Genomic DNA, 7194 nt, shown 5'->3' with positions numbered 1-7194 from the left:
CTATTGATGATTTGATTATTAAAAAAATGATAAACAAGAAATGGAAAGAGGTGGATATAACAACTAAGGAACTATTTATCTCGAAGGAATGGTCAGTCACTTACTGACAAATGACATAAAACTGAAAATATTTACCAAATGGTAATTTACATAGTTGCAATATAGTTTTTTTCTGACTTAGCCATTGTAACAGCAGTCTTCCTGATCAATTTTAACTTTGTCATTCTACTTTCAGATGCACCAGACATCAAGAACACTACAGGATGCAAGATTAACTTTCGCGTTTAGATCTCGTCACGGAACAAGATGCTCGCTGGTGAGAACTACTTAAGATGTTAACCAAATCATTTTTTAGGTTTTTAGACATAATTAGATAGGGTTATGATTAAAAGAATTACTTGAATACTGTGTCAGATGTTATTCAAGTGATGAATACAGTTTGATAGTAAGTTTATCAGTTACCGAACATGAATACAAAGCTTTTGAAACTACTTCTGGTATCAGAGTCCTGCTTACTGTCCCTACTGAACAGTTTAATTGCCAAATAATTGTAATTTACCAGGATATTCAAAACATGGTGGTACATATCAGGACTAAGTATCCTGATTTTCTTAAGTCCTATTAATTTAGATGTTATAAGATTCAGGTTATAAAAGTTTGTGATTGGTATAATAGCTTTTATTTGTGTTCCATCTTTGGGATTATTATTATTATTATTATTATTATTATTATTATTATTATTATTATTATAATTATTATTAATTGCTAAGCTACAACCCTAGTTGGAAAAGCAAGATGCTATAAGCCTAGGGACCCCAACAGGGAAGGAAAGGAAACAAGGAAAAATTAAATATTTTAAAAACAGTAACAACATTAAAATAAATATATCCTATATAAAGTATAAATACTTTTAACAAAACAAGAGGAAGAGAAATTAGATAGAATAGTGTGCCTGAGTGTACCCTCAAGCAAGAGAACTCTAACCCAAGACAGTGGAAGACCATGGTACAGAGGCTATGACACTACCCAAGACTAGAGAACAATGGTTTGATTTTGGAGTGTCCTTCTCCTAGAAGAGCTGCTTACAGACTTAGATGATTCTATCTTCAATTATCTTCTTATCAATATAGCTAAGATACAAGATGACGATGAAAATTTGTCTTCTGTGCTTGTTGTCGATTGAATCCTCACCATAGGTAATTGTTAAATTCTGTCTCTCCTACTGATTGCTCTGGCTTTAGAGCTTTAGACTTCCTCTGAATCAGGCTGTGAGCTAATCATAAGTGAAGCTACTCACAGGTCCGGCAACTGTTTAGACCTTAGTGTATCACTAATTCCCCGGGTGTTAAAACTAGCAGGGTGGGTCCTCCAGTTGGACCATCTGATTATGCCTTAGTTTTGTTAGTAATTAAGACTGAGCAGCTTGTCCCTAATGTGTCATACTCTTGCAAGACATTTGTAAAATCTCAAGCAGACTTGAAATGTCCTTTTGAGTGAGTTTATGCATTTGGATTAGTCACATTTGTATAAAGGGGTTGAGCCTTTTTTCTTGAATGAAAATCTGGTCAACATAATTGATAGACATATCTCTTCTTGTGTGCTAAAGTACTGAGTGAAAGACAAACCCTGGTTCAATGATGTTTGTAGACTTGCTTAATTGGAGAAGCAGGAGACCTATCATCTTTAGATAAGCAGGTGATCAGATTTAACTTGGAATAACTATGCTTAGCTAAGAGCTGTTTGCTCAGAGAGGTTATGCTTCAGCTGAAAATTGTTACAGTTTTAATATAAAATTAACCCTTTCCAGTACAGTCTGGGAACAAGTGGTGGGCTACTTCAAATGTTCACTTTTTGGTGTAGACTTTAACAGTTCCTTCTTTGCTTAAACCAGATGGCTGTGTCACTTACTGTCCAAAATAAAAGGCAACCCTTTTGGCTGATGGGTTTAGCAGTGAAATTTTGGTTCTATGAAATTTAAACATTCTTATGGAGATGTAGACCAAAATATTTTTCTTTAAAAAAAAAAATAAATAAATAAAAAACAGATTCTTAAACTCCCAAGTTGTCTGTTATATTTGCAAGTTAGCGAGAAGAGGCTATTTTAGCTCTTTTTGAAGAATTGGTAATGTGTAATGTTATTCATATCAGGTAAATGTTATTGTGGGGATTATCCCTGCTGATACTCCTAATTTCAATAACTCCAAAATTATCTAAAGTTTTTTAATGTCTCAGAGCAAAAGGCCTAAATAGTTACGTTGAAGCTAATCATCTGTTCCCGAGTTTGCAATGTGGCTTTCATAAAGACCTTGGAGCGTGTGATGTCCTTCTTACCATTTCCAATGCTGTACAGAAATCCCCTGATTATGGTCAGAAAATTTAAATGGTTGTCCTTGATTTTAGTTCTTCCTTTGACCTTACTAATCCTGATGCCCTTTTTACCTAAGCAGGAGAGTTGGATCTTTTCTCAGCATCATTAAGGGATTTTGACGAAGGAAAAATCTATTTCTGGGGAGAGACCTGCGACGCCCGGTGAAAAGGGTCCTTCTTTACACTTTTCTGATATAAACCTTCCAAATGTACCAGAGAAAGATAAAAGCATGGAATGCAGAGGTTACTACCCTCGCGCGAGCACCTTGTGGGTGTCGTGTATAAAGCAGGGGCGTGTGAAAGCCACTATTCACAGGCTGTCTTCCATTTAGATAATTCCTCCATCAAAGGGAAGGGCCGTAACAGAGGCCCTAGATACCACACCTGAACCACGCCACCGACGCCTAACGCGAGCGCCCTCTTGGACATCCTTCTGCAAGAACACGTGGCTTGGAAAGTAAAGGGTGGGAACGTACAAAATAACAGGGAGGGGTTTCACCGGGCGTCACAGGTCTCTCCCCAGAAATAGATTTTTCCTTCGTCAAAATCCCTTTCCTGGGTCGACCTGTGACGCCCGGTAAAAATGCCTTCCAAGCCCAATAAAGTAATAACATAATGAGGAGAATACAAACACCATGTAACAAAATAATATAATATAATAATGTAAGTAAACATAAAATTACAAACTAGCCAAAGGACATAGTGAACGTAAGGCTAAATAAATATGAAAACAAGGAATCATCCGAGTGTCCAAACGCAAAAAGCATCAAATCTTACATGTCTAAGCATATCCAAACATTAAAGTAACGGTAAATACAATAACAGTTAAACCATAGGAATTAAACATGGTAATAATCTTAGGGCTAACGAACCACCCAGGAGAGTGGCGACGTGGTGTGAGTGACAGGTAGGAGGGAGAAGAGAAGAGATGCAAGAAAGGAAGAACAAGAGATTAATGGGGAGAGATAAGACTCCCAGCTGCAACCGATGGGTATTTAAGGGCCTGTAAGTTCTTTAGATAGTGGCGTTTGAAAACGATAGGAGATTTCCAACCCGTATATTTTTTTAAGGTCATCAAAATCCATGTTCTGGAAGTAATTGTTGGAGGTAGCTACTGACCGGATATCATGAGCATGGGGAAATGATTCCGGATTAGCATGTTTAATGAAGTAGAGGATTTGTTGTCTGATACCTTGAATGGAAATAGTACCTCCTTGTTCCCTGATAAACAAGGGGCCAGACAAACAGGTGGCAGTTCTAGCAAGGACGTACCGGTACGTCCATGGGGGTAAAGGGATGACTTCTGTGAAACGTACCAGTACGTCCTTTGGGGGTAAAAGGGTTAACGGCCGAATCATATTGACGAAATGTCGAGTCCCTTTTGCCTGATTCTATGAAGAGAACGTTTTCCGGGTCAATGTTTGCGTCTCTACGAGCTGCAAACTTCATGAAGTCCACAAAGTTAGGGTTTTGGCTACCCTTGAGGAATCTGACACAGTCTGAGTTTGGACTACTTGGGTCAGTTTGGGGAATGGGATCCGGAAGGGACGGAGTTTCAAATCGAGGAGGAGAGGAAACCAACTGCTCTTTGGCCAGTGAGGTGCTACCAAAGCCACTGCCCCTTGGAAGGAGCGTAGTTTGTGTAAAACTTTCATTAGAAGATTCACTGGAGGGAATAGGTAAATCTTCTTCCAATGGTTCCAATCCAGGGTTAATGCGTCCATGGCATAAGCCTGAGGGTCCAGGTTTGGGGTCACATAACAAGGAAGTTTGTGATTCAGCTGAGTTGCGAATAGATCTACCTGGAGGTCCAGAACCAGCCTGAGTGTCCACCGGAATAAATTTATGTCTAGAGACCATTCTGATTCCAGTGGTTTCGTCCTGGATAGTGAGTCTGCTATCACATTCTGGATTCCTGCTAAGTGAGTTACTGACAGGAACCAGTTCTTTTCTGTTGCCAAGGCAAAGATAGTGACCAGGACCTGATTCAGGTTGGGTGACGGATCCTCCTCTGTTGACGCAGTGTACTACGGCTGTGCTGTCTGAGACTACTCTGATGTGGGTCGACCTCGGAGGGGAGAGTCTCTTCAGGGTCAAGAACACTGCCATGGCTTCGAGAACATTGATATGGAACTGTTTCATGGCGGGTGACCAAGAGCCCTGAAACATCTGATGTTCGGAGTAACCCCCCCAGCCACTCAGAGACGCGTCTGTATGAACTGTCACTTGTGGAGGTGGGAATTGTAGAGGAACCGATTTGGAGAGGTTCCTCGGTTCGGACCATGGGCGTAGTCTCATTTTCAAGACAGAGGGGATCTTCGAGATCTTGTCTCTTAAAGGTACTGTAGCTCTCTTTCTCCAAACTCGATTGATGTCTTTGAGTTTGGCTTTTAATAGGAGATCTGTTACTGAAGCAAATTGGAGAAGGCTGAGGATTCTTTCTAAGGCTCTTCTGGAAACCTGTTTGTGTTTGAGAAAATTCCTGATCTTGGAAGCTATTTCCCTTACCTTTTTGGGGGGAAGAGATAGCTTGTGCTTTGAAAGGTCCCACTGAATGCCTAACCATTCGAAGTGGCTTGATGGTTGCAGGCGGGACTTTTGGAGATTGACCTGAAATCCCAGGTTGGCGAGAAATCGAAGTACTTTCGTCGTAGCTCTGTTGCATTCCTGGGTCGACCGAGCCCAAATGAGCCAATCGTCCAGATAAGCTATGATCTGTATCCCTTGGTTCCTGAGTTGTTCTAGCACTGTCTCTCCCAGTTTCGTGAATATCCTGGGGGCAATGCTGAGACCGAAGGGCATGACTTTGAACTCAAAGGCTTTCCTGCCTAGGCGGAATCCTAGGTAAGGAGAGAAGGTTCGAGCTATTGGCACATGATAATAGGCGTCGGTAAGATTGATAGAGGTGGTAAGGTCCGTACCTGAGAGATAGTCAACATTCGGAACTTGTCGCAGAGAATGTAAGAGTTTAGTTTTGACAAGTCTAGGACCACTCTCAATGCCAACGAGTCTGTCTTCGGAACTGTAAAGAGGCGGCCTTGGAACTTCAGTGATCGAACCCGTTTGATTGCTTTCTTCTTGAGTAACTCTGTGGTGTACTCTTTCAGGATGGGAGTGGGTTTCTGGAAGAAGGTCACTGGTGGAGGTGGAGAACCCTGTGACCATTTCCAACCCAAACCTTTGGAGATTATGCTGTGAGCCCACGGACTGAAGGTCCAATGGTCACTAAAGTGGTAAAGTCTCCCCCCTACCGGGACCACATCATTGCGAGGGAGTGAATCTAGGTCCTTTCCCTCCCCGAGCACCCCTTGTCCTAGGCCCGCCTCGTTGGTGGAACTTTCCTCTACCCCTGTAGCTTCCTCTCTGGTGTCCACGAAAGGAACCTGAGGGTTCGTAGCTAGGGTTGTATGCAGGCGAGGGCATCCAAACGGGGTTGGGTTGTGTACCTGGGGGAGCAGTGAGGTAGACCACCTGTTGAGGGGGATTCGGTTGCTGAGTCGTCGAAGCAGAGGGAGACTGTGATGACGAGTGGGTAACTGTCGATTGATGGTAGTGACCCCGGTTCGTCTTGTAAGGGGTAAATCTCTGCTTCTTCTTGAAGAAAGCTTGTTTTTGGGCTTCGACCTTCCTTTTGGCAGTGAGGCCCCACCTTACTTGCAAATTTTGGTTTGCCCTCGCAGCATCCTGAAGAACTTTGATCACTTCCTCCTGAGGAAAGAGGGTTTTACCCCAGCAGGAGGAAGCTATCAGCCTGTTCGGTTCATGTCTGATAGAGGCCTCAGACAGAACGTATTTCCTGCAACTAACCCGAGCCGACCAGAAATCGTGTAGGTCGACTTGGTAGGACAGAGACAGGTTCTTTGTGAATATCCGAAACAAGGTCTCAGTCGGATAAAGCGAGGCTAGGGACTCCGCGGAGGTAATGGAGTGGAGAGACCTAGCTAACCTATCCCGTGCCTCAAACTCAGTCTTGAGAAGATTCTCCGGTAATTTGGGAAGCTTCTCGGAAAACAGAGTAGAGGCGCAGTCTGGGTCTAACTTCCCTACTGTGAAAGTAGAGGAAGCATCGTCCCAGGTAGCAGAGGTACTCGGGATGAGCATGGAGGTGGGGTCCGTCTCTTTAAGAGCCGGCATGGCAGAGCCCTCTTTGACAGCTTGAATAGTGAGATCTGTCAATTTATCCGTAATAGGCAAGGTAATAGCAGGAGCAGTTGTAAAAATGGTGTAGGCCCCTTTGTGTGGGGTGAGCTTGGAGTTAGCGCACCCCCATTCAGACAGAGTCCTGGCCCAGACAGCTTGGGCCTGCTCTTTAGGAAATATTACCGTTTCCTTCGGTACCTTGTCCAATCTAACCAAGGCATGCTCTTTCAAACGGACGAAGCCGTTGAATGGGAATTCTAGTCCCGGAGGGTAAAATTCTAGTTCCTCTAGAGGGCGGGTGCCTATGCTATCCAGAGTTATGGTACCATCTATATATGGAGCATGCAAGGCAAATCTCCATGGGTTGTTTTTATCGAAGGGGGGTAACTTCGATGCGTCTGGGGCTGAAGGAGGAGGCATCTGAGTTCCTGAACGGATCAAATTCGCCACCATATCTTTGAGCTCCGTCATAGCCCCTTGGCTTGCCCTAGAATGTTGTTGTATCTGCTCCTTAACAATATCCCTGATCAGGTCGACGGGGAAGGAGGGTTCCTGAGCACTACCCGCTGACGAAGCCTTGGACTTAGCGGACTTCGACTTTTTAGCAGTCACGGTTTTATGTAAAGTAATAGAAACATCAGGATCATTTGAGGGTCTGGGGACCGGTGACGCAGATAATGGCAAAGC

General features: G+C 43.2%; 1 long non-coding RNA gene across 1 annotated transcript in view; it reads left to right on the top strand.

The window, feature by feature from the left end:
• The first annotated feature begins 233 nt into the window (after nucleotides 1-233).
• Nucleotides 234-7194, top strand: part of LOC137626656 (uncharacterized) — an 88616-nt gene continuing 81655 nt past the window's right edge. The window contains exon 1 of the long non-coding RNA XR_011041078.1: nucleotides 234-316. This is a non-coding gene — a long non-coding RNA (uncharacterized lncRNA). The remainder of the gene's footprint in view (nucleotides 317-7194) is intronic.

This window comes from Palaemon carinicauda, chromosome 34 (genome assembly GCF_036898095.1).
Source record: "Palaemon carinicauda isolate YSFRI2023 chromosome 34, ASM3689809v2, whole genome shotgun sequence".
NCBI lineage: Eukaryota > Metazoa > Arthropoda > Malacostraca > Decapoda > Palaemonidae > Palaemon > Palaemon carinicauda.
This window is presented reverse-complemented; position numbering and strand designations above follow the sequence as displayed.